Source organism: Amblyomma americanum, chromosome 1 (genome assembly GCF_052857255.1).
Source record: "Amblyomma americanum isolate KBUSLIRL-KWMA chromosome 1, ASM5285725v1, whole genome shotgun sequence".
Classification (NCBI taxonomy): Eukaryota; Metazoa; Arthropoda; class Arachnida; order Ixodida; family Ixodidae; genus Amblyomma; species Amblyomma americanum.
The window spans coordinates 395653903-395673138 of record NC_135497.1 but is presented as its reverse complement, the minus strand read 5'-3'; the positions used below and the strand labels follow the sequence as shown (position 1 = coordinate 395673138).

Genomic DNA, 19236 nt, shown 5'->3' with positions numbered 1-19236 from the left:
GAACATTCCATCGAAGCTTCTGGTGTCAGTGTTGGTGCTTGTGATAGTAACTCGGCTAGCTCGGCTGCCTTGAGTGCAAGTTCCCATCGTGCACATTTCTATGAGCCCACGCTGGGCTCCACACAGAGCATCCTTGATGCTCTGTGTTTTTACATGCACATGTGTACAGTTCGACGCGGCAAATTTTGTAGGGAAAAAATCTGTTTAAGCATCTTCTCTCAGTCAACTGCCTCATAATACATCTTGAAGCAATTTTCAATACTAATGCAAGTATATTCATATGTTAAAGGAGATGCGGTGTGGATTCTTGCCTCATTGCAGGTCTTTTAACAAAAACATAGGCGCAAATATTTACTACTTTTTTTCTACAAAACGAGCGCCCGAAATAGCTTGGAAATGATGTCGTTAAATTTTACCATTTGTATACATGTGAAACGTACAATTTGTTGCTTCACTAAGAGTAAAATTTTTGTGCTTGTAAGTGAAGTGACAAAATTTTGTCCTAAAGCTATGTAAACTAGCCTTTGCCAACCAGAATACCGTATTTACTCGATTCTGACGCGCTCTCGATTGTAAGGCACCTCCATTTTTAAAGGGCAGAAAAAGAAGTGTTACTGGCATAGTCATATTCGAGTGTAACACTCATGCAATTTTTAGGCGACATTTTTTTCCAGTAAAAAGGTGTGTGCTATAACCAAGTAAATACGGTATGCAAACAGTCTCCAGTGGTAATTTTTGTGTAATTTGCAACCCCACAGTATAGTATACGGTAAACATATGCAAGAAATCCTTAACTGCAGAGCAATATGCTTGTGTTAGAGCATGTGCACGGTGTTAGCAGTAATGCAACTCGACTATGTTTAATGCTTAGTGGCAATTATGTTGTGTCCTGTTAAACATCTTTTGAGCATTGGTTTTGTTTCTTATGTGTGATACACTTTTTTCAGCAGCTTTGTTTTCTTTTGTGCACATGCACTTGCCAAAAAGCTAAATATTCTGCAAAATGATCTGATCCTCTTTATGTACTGGAGATGCGTTTCTTAAAAACAGCGCATGCTTTCTTTGCAGGTGCGAGAGCTTGTGCAGCTTGGGGGGAAAAATTCAAATGTCGCTGCTAAGCGCATGCTGGCATATGTAATAAGTGATCAGCTGGCAACAAAGTTCTCTTGGGTCGGGAGGAAAAACAAGCTGAACTTTTCAGCCTTGAAGATGTCCAATGCAATTGTAGGTAAGCCAAAGGCTACTGCTTGCTTAAAAGCTTCAGTGCGGTGGAGAACCAGTTGCAGAAAATTTAATTTTGGTTGCCTGTAGCAGCCACAAATGTTGTACCTCTCTCCACATTGTAAGAATGAAACTTGAAAAAAAGACATTTCTCCCCTTTTATTTCAAAATTTTTTCTGCTGGACACATGGGCATGGAATGGATTTTTGCAAACAAGTTCAGTGTTTGCCTCTTGCAGCGAGAGCTATAAGAGGAACTTGCCATAGAATAACTGGTGTTGAGTTAACCTCTGTTCAACTTCTGGCCAAATAGAAAGTTATGCAGGTAAACCCGAGTGATAAGGGCCATGGAGGCTCCCGGAAAAACATTTCATATGTAGTCTTGTGATTCATTGTGTTGTCATTGATACTTTTCCCTGCAGAATCCTGAATAGAGTTTTCATTCCTCTTTGTAAGGTTTGTGAGTGTCTAGGGGAAGGAGTATTGGGATGTTGGATTACCTGTCCTTTACTTCCTCGCATCTCATTCAGCTTGCTTAACACACATAAAATGGTGGGTGAGTTGCTTAGTTGAAAAACTCCCCAAGTGACTGAAATAATTTTGGGCTATCCTGTATGGCATACCTTATTACCACAATGTTGATTTGGGAAGTTACATAGTTTTGTAGCAGGTATAGTGGAGCAGTTCATTTAGGCTGCATTAACATGCATGCAAACAAGTGGACCAACAAAAGTTATAGCCAAATGTTGGAACTGTCATGCTGCTGTACATACAGTTGCTAAGAGCAAACAAGCTTTAAAGCCCAAGGTTTCAACAAAATCGTGTCATAGCTGTTACTCCCACTGTCTTTGAATAACTGAAAACCAAAGGCCATCGCTGAGGAGAATGAAACAAAAGTTTGTACACCTTTAACACAGCTGTTTAATGCCCCTGTTACACGGGCACTGCAAAGGCCTTTGAGAATCGGCTCTTATATCCAAAGGCATAAGGTGTGCAGCTATACGGCAAAAATGTTGCGCCTTTGCTGCTAAAGGCCTTTGAGGCGAAGGCGCCCGTCCGAGACCTTTGCGGGCCCAAAGGCGCGGCCTTCGAGAACCTGCGATCGCAGTGCTGTCCAACGTCAAAAAGTAAAAGCAATGAAAAAAAAAATGCGGCCAAAAATGTTTGAGAACATCTTTTAAGCATACGAAAGGTGTGTGTGGCTTTGTTTTTTGTACGGGTGTTCATATTTTATGCTGCCCAGATAAGACAGTAAAGGGTTGCAGCAACACCGAGTGCTCCTGGTGGCCAAGGCAATACACAAAGCCTGCTGCTGCTGATGAGAACAGTTGTTGCAGTTCTTTCAAGAAGATAATAATAATAATAAAACTGCCTGTGCTCAACGACTGAACAGAATTCCCCACTTTAATTTTAAAACACTCACTTCAGCCGCCTCGAGCACAGCAGCGTGTTTTACTGTTTTACTCCTAAAACAAAGGGCCTAATTATATGAAATGTACAGCATCAAACTTAGCTGTGTGAGGGCAGTTGTATTGGAGCTATCTTGTGCTGTTATAAGTGGGTTTAGTGGTTTGAGTTACTTTGATAACAAATTCTTACATCATTACTGTTTGAGCTGCCAACTGTAAATTCTAAACTTTTTATAACGTGTATTCTTTGTTAAGAAAACCTTTTTTGCTAATATCACAATTTGTCACTAGCAGTGTTTTAGTGTGAAGTGAAATACTATCACACAGTTTAAACAGAAAATTTTAACAACTTGTGGTTTTTATTTTTAGCTGCCGCGGCGGAGTTTCCACAAGGAAGTATGGCCAACATCGAGGATTCAATAAAATCATGGCTGAGACACGCGCCTGAGAGGCTTTTCGGAAGTCAAAGACGAAAGAAATCAGCGTCTTCTGCTGACCCATCTGAAGGTGTGTGTTTTGTGCACATCATAATCACTAGCAGCCATAATTTGGGTGACTAATCAAACCCAGCCCCGCTTGCCATTGCAGCATGTTTATACTTTAAGATGTCAACCTCCACTTGTGTGATCAGAAAAGAAGAAAGCTATTGGTCCACTACAGTTTTACAGTTGCAGCTTTGAAGCTTATAAAGTTGTTAAGAAAAGTGTGTTTACAGTTCATGCTTAGTCAAATGTGTGTATATATATATATATATATATATATATATATATATATATATATATATATATATATATATATATATATATATATATATATATATATATATATATATATATATATATATATATATATATATATATATATATATATATATATATATATATTGTATTCTGTAGGGGTTCCAATGCGCCAGTTTACAAGTGTAAGTACAGTATTACGACAAACGCGACTGTTCGTTTTAAAGGTTTATTGTGCCAACAGTTTCGGGAATGGTATTCCCTTCGTCAGGGCAGGCTTACAAGCCTGCCCTGACGAAGGGAATACCATTCCCGAAACTGTTGGCACAATAAACCTTTAAAACGAACAGTCGCGTTTGTCGTAATACTGTACTTACACTATATATATATATATATATATATATATATATATATATATATATATATATATATATATATATATATATATATATACCGGGTGCCCCAGCTAACTAGAGCCAAGGGTTAAAAAATCAATCATTAGAAATAGACGAGTGAAACTAGTTGCATATAGGTGACAGCCATCTTGCGCACCACAGACATTTTTTTGTTTTGCAATTAATAGTTTAATTAGGTTAATTATCTAAATTAATAAATACTGACTTTAGACAACAGATTGCATTTGAAGAATTGTTGAGCACCTTCAGAAACCCCCATTCTATCATTTTACGATAGGGAAACCCTCACGCGTGTCTTTTTTCCCAGCTGCAAAGACACCCCGCGAAATACAAAATAAATCACGTGACTGACGCACTTGCACGCCAAGATCGTGCTGCTCTCAAGCGTGGTTCGAGCAAACGAAATCTCCCGCAGCCTTGACTCGACGGCCTCGCAGCAGCGGCAGGCCGACATGTTGGCGGTGGTTTCTCGTCTGCGTCAGCCAGTGGCACATATGACGGTGCTAGTTGCTAGGTGCTAGAATATATATATATATATATATATATATACATATATATATATATATTAAGGAAGCCAACAATCACCGAAACCAAGGTGCATAGGGGAATGTTTTTAATTTTTTTGAATTTTGTAGTGCAAATCAATCGGTTTTTAAAGAAGATTACTTATAAAGCAGCAGAAAAAACAACCATGCCGCCGGTGGGATCCGAACCCACGACCTCCGAATATCGCGTCCGGTGCTCTTACCAACTGAGCTACGGCGACGGCTGTCCAATCTGCTGCTTTCGTGGGTATTTATGTTTACTGGGTGTAAGCGAACCTTGAGAGTGTTCACCAGCGCCACCCTCGACCATAGCGGTGGACGTAGCACGTCCTGTAATACCGCGAGTGTGACGTAGAACGTCATCTAACGGCGAGGGCGGAAACTGTGCGAGAGCCCTCTTATAATACCTATGGCAACAAGACTGCCAGAACCGAGACCCCCGTTAAGCTATTAGCAGACAAGGTAAAGGAAATGAGGGGCTCGTTTGACAATCATATTAAGGAAGCCAACAATCACCGAAACCAAGGTGCATAGGAGAATGTTTTTAATTTTTTTGAATTTTGTAGTGCCAATCAATCGGTTTTTAAAGAAGATTACTTATAAAGCAGCAGAAAAAACAACCAAGCCGCCGGTGAGATCCGAACCCACGACCTCCGAATATCGCGTCCGGTGCTCTTACCAAATGTGCTACGGCGACGGCTGTCCAATCTGCTGCTTTCGTGGGTATTTATGTTTACTGGGTGTAAGGGAACCTTGAGAGTGTTCACCAGCGCCACCCTCGACCATAGCGGTGGGCGTAGCACGTCCTGTAATACCGCGAGTGTGACGTAGAACGTCATCTAACGGCGAGGGCGGAAACTGTGCGAGAGCCCTCTTATGCTACCTATGGCAACAAGACTGCCAGAACCGAGACCCCCGTTAAGCTATTAGCAGACAAGGTAAAGGAAATGAGGGGCTCGTTTGACAAACATATTAAGGAAGCCAACGATCACCGAAACCAAGGTTCATTGGGGAATGTTTTTATTTTTTTAATTTTGTAGTGCCAATCAATCGGTTTATATATATATATATATATATATATATATATATATATATATATATATATATATATATATTTTCTTAAACATTCTTCAAGAATACCTGGCTTTGAGGGTACGCATGGGCATGATTGGTGCCTTGGCTAATTCTTTATATTCAGTTGCTTTTATTCTCCTCCAGGAATAAGTGTTAGTCCTCAAAAATTGTAATCGCCCTCTCCGTTTTCGTTTTAACGAGCCATAACCGCATTGGAAACGTTTGGTTCTCACAAAAATTGTCCATTTTTCGAGTTGTTCATATTAATGGTGGTCGGATTAACGGGGCACAAGTGTGAGCATGTTTATTCCACTTTTTGTGCCTAAGGCAATCCAGTGGATGTGAGGCAAGGCAGGGGTAGGGGAATGAGCAGGTGAGGTGGGCAACCACTATTTGATGGAGAATAATTAGGAGTGAGTGGCCATACTTTACTAGAGTGGTGTACTGAGGCTCAAGTTTTGTAGTGATGCTACTTACGGTAGCTTTCCGAGCCTTGGGCGTGACGGCGCTGCCACCCAGTGGCTGCGCCACCACGCTGTCACGTGGTTGGTCAGATGGTGCGGATCAGCTGCCGGTGTCGCGGTGCCGTGGCTGGTCACGTGGTTTGTCACGTGGTTGGTCACATGACCTGCCACTCAGGCAGCTGTAGCTATCGCGTAACTCCAGGTTTAACCAGAGCTAAACCACCACCAATTTTTTAAATGAATCCCAAGAGAGTAGAGGAAAAAAAAGCGTAAATCCAAAAGCAGTGCTCTCTGACGCTTCCGGTGTTTTAGTTCTTCGCAAGGATTTCAGCTTTTTGCTGTCAACTGTCAATGTATTACCCTCTCAAAGTACCCAGGTAATGTAGTTACGTTATGACCAAGCCACTTTTGCTGGATTTTGTTATTTTCACTGATCTTTGCAGTCTTTTCGCTCTGATTTACTTCTTTGTGTTGAAGTTATCGCTGGGTTTGCAGCTGGTTTATTCATTAGTTAAATGCTACTTCGTGATGTAAAGAACAGGAGTTTTAGCTTGTTGCATTCTTTTTGACTTTCAGTCTGGTCATTTAGACCAGCAATAATCTTTTCCACATTCTAGATGCTGAGACCATTGTTTCACTTTCTGCATGCAAGTTTCAGCTAGGTAGATAGGTTGTTAATAAGGAGGTCAGAAAAGGAACAATGCTTGCCACATCATAACCGCTTCAATCAAGACTTGACGCTGAACATTGGCTGGTGGGTATGGGAAGAATAGAAATAAGATCGAAGTTTTATGGTTTATGTGGGTTTAACGTCCCAAAGCGACTAAGGCTATGAGAGATGCCGTAGTGAAGGGCTCCAGAAATTTCGACCACCTGGGGTTCTTTAACGTGCGCTGACATCGCACAGTACACGGGCCTCTAGAATTTCGCCTCCATCGAAATTCGACCGCCACGGCCGGGATCGAACCCGCGTCTTTCGGGCTGGCAGCCGAGCGCCATAACCACACGGCCACCGCGGCGGCTATAAGATTGAAGTGAAAGAAAGGAAAGAAACATGTGTGCTGAAAAGCGGGAGCTGTCAGTAGAGCTAAATGTTACTTCATCACAGCAGGCGGATTACACATGGTGTGTTGTTTCTTTGTTGCATTCTTTTTCTGGTACTTTTTCTTTCTTAAAAGTATGCTATTTATGTTAACTGTGCATTAAGAAAACATTATTTACTTATTTGTTTTGCAGATGGCAATTGAAATGTGAGCCGTAGCAGACCTTTTGCAAGCCGTAGTAGCCAGTACTACTTTTAGGCAAGAGCAAAGAGATGTCACAGCAGTCAGCCACTGAAGTCTTCGGATCTTTCACAGGAGCTGCACATAAACCGTCATGTAAAGGCGTTGCTCTCTTATTTAACAGTATTGTATCTGCCCATCACAAGAACTGACGTGCTTTGTTATTCACCTGTGCTTTTTGCTGAAGCTTGGCACACCCTGTATTTTTGCCATTTTTTCTTTTTTTTAGTGCCAACCTAAAGAGGTACAGACGCCAAATACTCGCGTTCTGCTGATTGGTAGGGATGATGCACAGGACATTATGAATGACAAAGGTGGAGGTGCCTAAGAGTGCTTTATATAATTCTCTAGAGTGCTGTCTTCCACTTAGAGTGTCTTCTTGTGAGCTCAGACATCTGTGGTCTGTGTATGACACTTCTGCAAGTCACTTGCAATCACGGGCAGTGACTCATTCGCTGGTCTGTCGTCTGATACAACTCAGAGTCATCACAAGCTGAGTGTGCTTGGAACGTATGACAGAAGAGCAAGAGGTTCATGGTTTTTTTTAGTGCACGTGACTTCTGCAATATACTGTTGACACCGCAGTGCACAGAACTCGTAGAGAATGTCACCCTTCCATCTTTTTTAATGCTCCAGGCGCTGTCATCAGTGGTGAAAAGAACTGAAAGCTTGGTGATTATGCTTTTCTGCACTTTTCAAGTTAAATTTCACATATATTGTTTGATGCAGCTTTTTTATTTACATTTTAGGGGATTGATTCCTTTTGATGTTCAAATGGTTATCCACACAGTACTCGACCATTCGCTTATGGTTCATGTACATCATGCTTTGCTGTAAGATCTTTCAAGTCATGTTTCATGTGTTGTGTTTCTTGATACATTGTTTGAGATTATCGGTGGGATGTTTGTTTTGAAGTTGTAATGGCCAACTGTGTCGGCATTTGTGATGGTTTATGTATGCTGTGCTTTGTTGCGTGAAACAATGAGCGAGGGGCAAGCTTGCAGAGAATTGAGCAATTTTTTTTCCCAAACAATATTCAATAATATCCAACTATATGTGTACTGCATGGTTTGTGCTAGGTGGTAAGCACAACCAGTCAACTTCTCACAGCTGCTCAACCAGATGTGGTGTTTCTGTGAGTAACGAAATACTAGTCATATTTTTTATTCTGGTGTTTGTTTTAAATGCTTATTCAAGTTTGTTTTAGTTTTAATGCTTGTTGCTTACCAATTCATTAGTTTTAATGCTTATTCAAGATAGTTTTAGTTTTAATGCTTGTTGTTTACCAGTAAACTTGTCGCAGGCACATCTAGTTTACTAACTTTTTATCCTGTGTTCCTTCAATGTCAAAGCCTTTATTGCAGACTTGGTTGATGATACTAGTCATTTAATCTTAAAAGATCTGTTTTTGCTTTTTGCGGATCATATATAATGGGTACTATGTGTTAACTGGTAGGCAGTTCACCTAATCTTGTCTTGGTTCCACTTGGAGCTATTCAGAGGGCAATTCTTCTTTTCAGCAAGCCTGGAAGCTGTGTTCTTGTATTTTTTTGGTGCCAATTTAGCATTCTTATGAACATACGTTTCTTATGTATGGTGCCTTGCAAGTATTTGCATGGTCATCATTTTTTCATGCTTGCACTGTGAAATGTGTGCCTTTTCCTAAATGGTAGTTTACTTGTCATTAGTAGCAATATCTTTATCGTTTAACTGGAACTGCAGTCGCAGTGTTCTTCGCTGTGATAAATTGAAATAAAGTGCAATTTTTAATACTTGTTTCACTAAAATCTGTACTAGTAAAGCATGTATGTGCTGCTTCACCCATCATTTGGCATTTTTCAATACATTTTTTTATGTTAATACTTTCAACACTTGATACATGTGCAATCGCATCTAAGACAATATTTTTGTAGTATATGAAATGAACTGTCCATTTCTGCTCAGTATATGTTGATGCAGTGTGTATGTATGTTCAGATCAAGACAAGCTTCCAGAGTGCCATGGTTCATTGCATGTCAGTGATACGTACAGGACATTTCTTTTTGATCAAAAGAGGCGTATTGATGCTGTCTGTAGTGTTTCAGCAATACTTACTATTGGCCCCTTGGTCAAGAAAGCTCAGTTCTGAGAGTGTACACTTAATGGCTAACATTCCTCTGGCTGTCAGTTTGTGCACTGTTGAATGCCGCTGGCACTCTTCCATCAGACAGCATGCAGACTCGGAAACATGCCTGCGTGTGCAAGTTTGACAGGCAAAGTATGTGCCTTTTGTTGTTTGCCAGTTTTGGAGCGTGTGTCCACTTCCTTGGTGAATCGCCACTTATGTATTTGTTTTTTTTAGTTTTTTAGTGTGTCTGATACGCATGCGTCTTCTGGTGTTCTAAGTTGGCCGTTTTTTGATTAAACCAGTTGTTAGTCCAGCGTTGTCCTGTGTATTTCTTCTCCTGGTGTCTCGTGCTTTCGCTGGTGAAGTTATGTCTTAAAATGCTGAAGCAGACCACGTTTACCGCAGAACATTTCTGGAGGCAATAACGGATGGCTTTACCTGCAGGTTCGACCATCTTTCGCATCTTAAACCAAGTGCAAAGGATGCAATGCTTCCTTATATTCTTCGTCCCTATATCAAGTTGCGATGGCTGCCAACAGAAACGAATGACCCGCCATCGTGCTCAGGAGCTTGCAGAACAGGCTGGTAAGACTTTTAAATAAAGGTAACATGGTAACGGCAGAGTTTAGAATGATCTTTTATTTTTTATTAGGTTTTTCATTTAATATTTCATTCGATTATGTTTCCCCTAATAAATACTTTTAGACCTTTTATTTCTGTTGTCTTCTTTTCAGTTTTATACACAGCATGTTCAGCTTGAAACGTCTGCTAAGCTCACTGCCAGAAAAATAACTTATCGGCTTTCCCAAACGCGGTAGCTGGCACCTGTCAGCACAGGTCAAGGGCTGAGGCGAATGCTGCATGTAGCGAAGGAAGAGCCTCAAAAACACTTATTATACGATTGTAGTTGGGTGGTCAGAGACAACTTCGCGGGAAAAAACATTAGCTTTATAAAAAAATGATTTTGCTAGTCTACTAAATATGACCGCTCATTTACCTTCCCTTGTTTGCTCAATTAAATGAGGCGCCAGTCCAATGCTCAAGTTTTTATGACATCAGCGGCGCCGACGGCACGCATGCAGCCATGTAGAAACCATGGTGAAATGAACTTAACTAATCATCGTATTATCGATTTTGATAATGTATCGAACTGTCGAATATATTATCGAGTGTCTATCGAAAATCCATTCCCTGAATGTATCTTGTATCGAATCGAAAATACAATTATTCGTGGTATCGCAGATACTTTCCTGAACTACCGTGCCCATCTTTGGCTCTCACGGACATTTTAATTCAGCTTGAAGCAGCGCAAGCCACTGTAACAAGACTAGCGCGGCTTCCGGATCATTGTTCGAGCAGCCATTCTGTATTTCCAGTGGTGCTCCCTATTTGGTGTGAAAGTTGCGAATGCTGCACCTCACAAGTTCTTTGCAGCACTAAGGAAGCTGGAGAGACTTCCTTAGCCAATCAGAACAATGCGTTGCTGCACTCCTTGTTGTCTGCTTGTGTTCTGCTCGCGGCGTATGCAGATATGGTTCTAAAAGAGTATAAATAGACGCTTCCTAAACGTACCGAACTCTGAAGGAGTATTAAAAAGTTTCAGTATAAAGTATGCACACTTACGTACGCTAAACGCAACATCGGGACTTTACGCTCATTGCCACATGGAACGGAAACTTTTTTTGTAAACAAACTCACATTCTTTCTTAGGCTTATGGGCAGAATCGTCATTCAAAATAAAAAAAATCCTGAGCTAGGCAACGGCCCAGTTAAACGATCGTCTTGAGCGGGTGGCTGGGCGGCAGCGTCTGCGTCGCGCTGACGCTATCGCTAAGCGCGGCGCCCATAGCCAGAACTTCGTCCGATACGGCAGTTCCGTAAGAGTCGCCCTCTACGCGTTATCACCGGCGTCGCTTCCCGCTGTTCCTTAGCGTGGCTGCGCCGCCGATCGGCTCCTCGCTCGGCGGCGAGCGCAACTGTCTTGTGGACGGCAAGTCCGGCGAGCACGAGCGCGTCCTTTTATTGGTTTTGTACTGCCTTTAAGCCCGGCAAAGCTCTGCTGGTCCCCATTCCTTCAGTGTTTCGTTGATGTATTTTTTACTCTTTCTCTTCATAGGAATAATAAAAGGGCAGCTGCTGTGCCATCCACGCGCACTTCGCTTCCGAGCTGCAGCTGCATGGAGGGGGAGAGAAGCACAGAGCGGGTTGGACAGGCGCTGGTGACTGCCTTCGCGGCTTCGATACCGAGGCTGCGTTTATCTCTTCGTTCAATCTCTCCGTTGGCAACAGTGTCCCTCTGTTTTCTCTTCCTACATTCTTTCTCCTACCGCCACCCCTCCATTCGTTGTCATCTTTTGCTCTTTGGACAGGCTTCTTGCACGCGACGGCTTGAGGTTCCAGAAATGAAGATGTATCGCGCATGGATTTTGCTTTACGGAAGATGAGACAAGAACTATAGTCTGATATTAACGACAGATTCTCTCCGAAGCGAGCGGTCCTGCATCAAAGCGCGCTGTCATGTCGGAAACGCAGGAGTCGCGGATTCTAAACTCGGGAAACAGCGTACATGACGCGAGCGTACGTTAAGGCTACGATTTAAATAGCGTTTGGGGCATGCCCAGTTTAGAGCACGCTACCCCTCATACCCAATTTATACTGGCGCTACATTCCGCAGCGTCAGAACGTTGCTTTTGCACTCATCGTAGCTTCGGCAGGGCTTCAAGGGACTACTGAGACGGAGTACATTTCCTGAGGTAAAAACCCAAGAGGCTATTGTGAAGGAATTTGTAGTGGCCACTCCTCATCCCACTCCTTTTCCGCAGGGCAAATTTGTAGCTGCGACTGGATAGTAATCCGTTGTCTTGCATTTTGTATACAGGGAAGAAAAAGTAGTCACATCCGTTAATATCGCCAGAAGTTGCCGACTACAAAAAATAACTCCAGTTTTAAAACGGCTGTTAGTGGGGGCACTGTGTTCCTTCTGAAACACTGTAGTGGGGGTGAGGGAGGGCCGCTCTTCTTCGGCCATCACGATAGGGTTGCTCTCATGGCTCGCCGCAATGAACGTTATCTTCACACGAGTAATACCCCTGTCACACGGCGCGTGTAATGTCATTCGCAGCGAATGACATTACATCTGAATGGCGTTTTTTTTTGCTGCTACACGGGCACAGTTAATGGGATTCACAGCTAACGACATTCGTCCAGTGAATGATTTTCCCAAACTCATGCACGCGCGACCTGTGTAATCTCGACGACAGCAACTTGGCGAAAATTTACAAAACTGATTAGTGAAAAGATAATATAAACAATAAAAACATTTACTGTTTGCACTTATAATATATTTGAAATCTTTTTTTGACGTACAGGAGGATGTCTGAAGAAATTTGTACAACTATATTCTTCTTCCCAGTCACCGACGGTCCCTGTCGGCCATGTTTGTTTACAACTCGTTCTCGGTTTTGACAGTGCGGACGAAGAGTGGTTGGCGTGACTGCATTTTCGCGTACCATCTGCCATGGAAGATAGCTGCACAGCCTCGTCAGCGCAAAATCGCAAGCCGAAGGCGCATTGGACCGATGAGGAAACTCGCGTACTTCTCAAAGTCTGGGAAGATCATATCGGCGATCTGCTACAATAAACCACCCAGGCCACTCCACAGTCTTTGAGCTGGCCCTTCTCTTGGAAGCCTGCCGCTACTCCTGGAAGCGGGCGGCGGACTCCCTTGGCTCGGACCACTTCCCCATCTTCCTGAGCCCTTCCTCCCACAAACGTCCAAAGGACAGGGAGCATCATGTCGTCAACTGGCCCCAATTCAGGGAGCTCACTGAACACATTACTTTCGTACGAGACTTTCTGGATTGCCTAAAGTCTTGCACCCAGGTGGCCACGGTGACTGTCTCGTGCCCTGCACAGACCCCTGTACCCGACCTCCGCCTCTTCGGCCTCCGCGCTGCCAAGCGTCGAGCGGAACGCAACGCAGAGAGGCCTTTGTCGCCTGCTGACTCGAAGGCCTACCGCAGGGCCGATGCCTCCTGCCGCAAACAGGCCAACCGACGGACAAGAGAGAGCTGGGCAGGCACCTGCCGCTCGCTCCAGACCGCTCGGCAGTCATCCAAGGCCTGACGCCTGTTCCTCTCTCTCCTGCAGGTGGTCACCAGCCGTCACCCTGTTTTGGGTGCAGCCATCACCCGGGGCGTGTCATACCAGGCCCTGGCCGAGCAGCTGGTTGACCACTTCTCCGTGGCTAGCCTCGTAGGTCCCATCGTTGCACTGGGCCCCCCTGCCCAGCCCTCTCCCGGACGACCCCCATCCGGCAGGCCTAGTCATTTCTTTCACAGCCCTGTGTGATGCTCCCATCGCCCCCACGAGCTCCACCGAGCCCTCCACAGCTCTAAACGGAAGAGCGCTTCTGGAGCAAATGGGCTCACTTTGCAGATTCTGCGAAACCTGGATGCCCCTGAGCAGGCCCGCCTCCTGGACACCTTCAACAGCATTTGGGACAGCGGGATCTTGCCAGAAAGCTGGTCCGCGGCTATCGTGGTCCCGATCCGGAAGGCGAAGAAACCCGCAAGGCTCTTTCCTCCTACCGGTCTGTCTCGCTGACCTCGTCGGCCTGCAAATCCATAGAGTTCGTGGCCCTTCAACGCCTCTCCTGGATGGCCAGCGCCTGCGGCTTCCTCTGCGAGTTCCTGACGGGCTTCCGCAGGAACCGCTGCACAGCAGACTCCATCGCCGATGTGGTCTCCTGCCTGGAGGAGGTCAAGCAGCAAGGAGATGTCGCCCTCCTGGTCCTCCTGGGCGTCCAGGCAGCCTTCGACAGCCTGCCCCACTCCACCATCGAGCAGGCCCTGGACGAACTTGGAGTGACCGGGCGGTTGCGTCACTTTGTAACTGAATTTCCTTCCAACCGTTCCATGCAGGCTCGGGTTGGGGGCACCTTGAGCTCTCCGCGCCCCATCTCCACTGTGGTTCCTCAGGGCTCAGTACTCAGCCCCTTCCTCTTCAACCTGCTCAAGGCCGGCCTCCGGGCCGCCATCCGGCAGGGTCGTCGGCACAGGGTCTTCTGCTCTGTGTAAACAGACGACGTCGCCCTCTTGGTCCAGGCCTACCGGAGGCACATCATCTCTGCCAGGCACCCCTCCAGGGAGCCCTCGACGAGGTGCAGAACTTCCTGGCATCCAGGGGACTGGTGCTCTCTGCCACCAAGTCGGAGACACTCTTCGGCCATCCGCGGGGTGCACGTGCAAAATCAAGAATCCGTTCTCTGCGGATTACCGGCACAAACCTCCGTTGGAGGCAGCAAGTGAGGTACCTCGAGCTCACCATCGACCATCGCCTCACATGAATCTCAGGAGACAAGCCCCTGCTTCTCCACCTGGACTGCGTCGGCCGAGCAGCCGAACGCTTCCTGGCACGTGGGAATGGCTGTTCATCTACCTGGGAGGCCGCCTGGACATCAGCAGTGCTCTACGCTTTCCCCTCGTGACTCTCAGGACCATTCGGCTCCACCGCCTTGAGACCCCTCGGCGGAAATGGATCCGCCGTCTCTTGGGAATCCCACGGAGTTCCCAGATCCCAGTCACCCTAGCCGAGACGGGGGTGCTCCCACTGAATCTCCTTCCCTTGCAAAGAGGCCTCACACACACGGACCGGCTCCACCATGTTCCTGACGGCAGAGCCCTCCGTGCACGCCTCTCGGGATGCCCCCACTACAGGATGGGCAAGCTCTCCACTGCCTGCAGTCTCTGGGCCCTCCCGCAAGCCATCCTGCCCTCTCCCCACCACCTACGCGTCCTCCCCTGCAGGTCTCCCTTGACTTTGGAGGCACGTCCAAGAGGCACACTCCAGCTGTGGCTATCAATCAGACCGCTGCTGCCTTCCTGGATGAGATGAAATGGTCCACCCTCCTCTTCGCCGGTGGCTCGGTGCTTTCAGCCACAGGACAGGCGGCAGCGGCACTCGTGGCTCCGCAGCTGAACGTGACAAGGACCTGCAGCCTGCCCTTCCCGGGTAGTTTCACTGCGGCTGAGCTGGCAGGACTCCACCTGGCAGCGGACCCGATCGCGATAATCCCACCTGGTCCTGTCGCAGTTCTCTGACTCCCAGCCAGCCCTCCGGCTGCGGTCCAGGCCCCATGAAAACTTGGCTTCTATCTCCCTGCTGAGGGCCCGCCTGCACTCTGGAGGATGCGCGCCACCAGATCTAACTGCGTTGGGTGCCGGGCCACTCCGCCATTGAAAGCAACGACCTGGAAGACACCCTGGCCAAGTCTGCCCACACCGACGGGTCCTAGGTATCCTTTGCAGTGACTCAACATGACTTTGCGCGCCCGCTCCTGATGCAGATGGTACAGGCCCTTCACACCAACCGGAGCATCCGGGCTACAATCCCTTCCACCGGCTCTCGGACCAGCTGCCCAGGCGGGACCGAGCCCTCCTCCTGCGCCTGTGCATCGGGTGCACGTGGACGCCCTCCAGGTTGTACGCCTGCGGCAGGGCCTTCTCTCCTGCCTGCCCCTCTTGTGAGGACACGGGGACGCTCGGCCACCTCCTGCTGGCGTGCCCGACCCATGACCCCCCGAGGCGACGACTCGAGTCGGGGTACCGGGCACTCGGTCTCCCGTCTACCACGGAGCACGACCTCCTCTTCCCGGCTCGCAGCCAGCTCCTGACGCATCGGGTCCTCCTCTCCTTTTTCCAGGAGACTGGCCTGAGCATCCTCCTCTAGACCTTCGCTCCGTGGAGTACGAGGCGACGGATCTGAGTGGACCGACGCTCATTCTCCCCGTCCGGTGCTTGCACGCACTTCCAGTGCACCGTGGCTCCCCTACCTGTTGTGGGCTGACGTTCCTGCTGCTGCCGCGGTGCGACTACTGACCGGGTTCCACGGCAGAGGACTTCCACGGAGACGACGCCGACAACCTTCATACATCCCCTAACACCCTCCCCTTGTCCCCAGGAGTGATGCCCTAAGGGCCAACGTAGCAACAACCACCACCACATTACAAAAATTTGAAGCTCACAAACAGACGAGGACAACTTTGTCGAAACTTCTGTCGTGCGTGTCACGTCTTCTTTCTTCGTCCTCGTCTCTTTGTGCGCTTCTATTTTTTGGAGAGGACGTGAACAGGCCTTGTAAAGTAAAGAAGGTGTTGGTTTTATGCAACACAGCAGTGCCATCTCTCGTCCTGTAGGCAAAGGAGCATTTTGCTGGAAATCATGCGTCTGTTATGAAAAAAAGCAAAGAAGGATTTTTTGCCGCATCGTAACTGATCCGAGAACTGGCATCTGTACTTTGGCCACTCTGCAGAGGCAAAGAATATGGGTGGAAGATTTGCATGCTACTCTAGATATTTATTTTCGTCCGATTTATGCGCCTCGCCGCAAACAGTAGTTAGAACCAGGGATTAAAGTCAGGGGGATATAGGGGGTCTCAGACCTCCCCCGAATATTGACGAGGGGTCGAGACCCAAAGTCACAATCGTTATCTTTGGGTAGTGATGAATCGGAATGTGCACGCAGCAATCTTTTTGTTTTGAGCAAGCATGCACAGACCCGCCCTCCAAACTTGTGCACGCACGCACTACGGTTCTCTGAACACTGTTCAGATAGCTTCAGCGCATTAGAACGGAGCTCCTTTCTGTCATTTTTCTGCCTTGCGCCGAGCAGACGCATACACCGTATGTGTGTTGCAAAATAAACGAAAAAAGGAAGCAATGAAAACTACTGCTCGTACTAGGCGAAGAAAGGTTTTCGTTAGCCGGGGTATGCCCCAGCCTGCATGAGCAAGCGCATCGGGTGGCGGCGCTTGGCTTCAAGACGGTCGAGCGAAGTGGTGGCAGTTTGAGCAAGCTGGAATGATGCTGCGATGGATAAACAATTTGGCAGCCACAAGGCACAAGACGGAGGGGCACGAACGAGCCATATCTGTCTGCTGCGCGTTCATTTCAAGGCTGCAAAGTAGTAGCAGTAATTGTTTAATTCAAAAATAATAACAAAAAGGAAGGTGAAAGATTTTGCTAAACCCGGCATCTGCCATCACTGCGGCGGCGGCACCTAAGCTGAGGCAGCGCAAATAAAGGATAGCAGGTAGTTTGAAGAAGTGAAATGAAAGAGGTGAGGGGACAGCAAGAAAGGGTAGGGGGAGTAGTGATATATACACTATTTACATAAGATAACAATACAACTGTCCAAGATGGGCGTGTGTGCAGTCAAAAAGAAAATAAAAAACGCGCAAAACACTGCATACAACAGCTCGGGCGGGGCACCCAGCTGTTAATCGTCCAAGGTAGCTCACGCGGAGCGTTCGGTCACGCTGAAAACACAAGAACCAGGAAAGATGACAGAAAGAGAAGGGCGCGCAAGACAAAGGAATGCCAAATAGCCAAGACGGGATAAAAAATACGATGAAAAAAAATACGCAAAAGTTGTGCTGACACCCCCCGCCCCTTCCCAGACGTAGTATAACTCCCCTTTTAAAGGGACACTAAGGAGAAATTGAAGTTGACTTGCATCGATAGAATACCAACTCCTGATCACAAAAACGTCACTCTTACTGAAAAAAAGCTCTTGTAAGGTAGAAAATAGCAAGAACAAAAATACAGGTATCGCCGCCACAGGCCAATCTCGCAAGTACAAGCGTGATTACGTCGTAGGACAAGAGACGCCACCTTGGAGGAATTTTCTGTCCTACATGGGGGCCACGAATAACCGAGGATGACAAAGGAAGGTTGCGGGCTTCAATATTGAAGTAAGTTTTGTTTTAAAACCAATAGTGCACTTTTATCGCTCATGGAAGACAGGCCAAAGACCATCATAATGTTGGAAGCAAAGAAAACCGATGCTTAGCGACGCCACAGGCGGCCGGGCCAGGACAGTTTCGATTTTTTATGGCGCTTCGCGTCTATGAGCTTTGCGTGCCCCATGAGTCAGGCATGTTCCTTCCTCCTACTTCTATTTTGTTTTCCTCTCCTCCCGATTCAGCCAGACCACACCGAACATTCCTATTACACAGTCTTGCCTAATTTATTTACATCTATTCTCAATTGCGGTGACACCACTCTGCCGTCGGGATGCGGCCTCTCCTCTCGGCATCCACGACCCGTCTGTCTCATTTTTCTCTCCTCTCTTCCCGGTCCTCCTTTCCAACTCTCTCTCCCTCGTCTTTGCTTCCCCGCTGCTCCCTTCGGTCGGCTCCCTGGGAAGGCATCTGGAGCTGGTTCCTGTCGTTACGGAGGCGGCGCGCAGACCTTGGTCTTATCGGGCGACGCCCTTCTCCAGAGTATTTCGCAGGGGCCAGGATCTCTGTACCCGGCACCTACTGCCGCCCCCTCGGTCAGGGCATACGGATCCTTCCGTGCCACGTACGGCCGGCCCGCGCGCACACACACACCCATGATGCCTCCGTAACTGCTGTTCGGGGGGGGGGGGGGGGGTCTTTCGTCCGGCGCCGCTGAGCGGCAAGCACACACATCCAAACACAACGCGGCGGCCGTTTCTTTCGGCTACGTTCGGATGCGATCAGGCCGCGCGCCCGACACTGGTTTTGTTTTTGACGTGCCTCGATTTTTTAAAAGCGAAACTTATTGCCCCAGGGCATGAATGATGGGTGAAGGTGTGAGGAATGCTGTAGTAGAGATTAATTGAATGAAAAAAGGTTAGCTGATTTGATGAAGTCCAATAGAGAACGATGGTACGGTCCCTGCGTCCAGGCAGTGTATAAAACAAGGTTGCTTGGTGAAAGACCTGCTACCATCAGGTGTCGGATCCTTGTAGGCTTGAGAGCTGGGCAGTACCACAGTAAGTGATGAATGTCGGCCTCAATGTCTTCGTGTTTACATATCGGACACCCTGGCCGAGGAAACAATTGGTACTGAGGCCACTTCCGAGTGACGGCTGGTGTGAGGGCAACCCCGATCCGGATCCTCCTAAGCGCAACCTCCTCTGCACGGGTAAGACCTCGGGGGAGGGTAACCGCACA

General features: G+C 47.0%; 1 protein-coding gene across 2 annotated transcripts in view; it reads left to right on the top strand.

Moving 5' to 3' along the window:
- The window catches only part of LOC144102045 (uncharacterized), an 87276-nt gene that overhangs the window by 55001 nt on the left and 13039 nt on the right, over positions 1 to 19236 (top strand). The window contains exons 3-5 of one of the 2 annotated variants that reach the window (XR_013308155.1): positions 1069 to 1228; positions 2999 to 3136; positions 7102 to 7684. The exons of the other annotated variant lie outside the window; for it this stretch is intronic. The gene's annotated coding sequence lies outside the window, so the exon portion shown is untranslated. Of the gene's footprint in view, positions 1 to 1068; positions 1229 to 2998; positions 3137 to 7101; positions 7685 to 19236 lie in introns of those variants that run through there. 2 annotated transcript variants of the gene reach the window in all.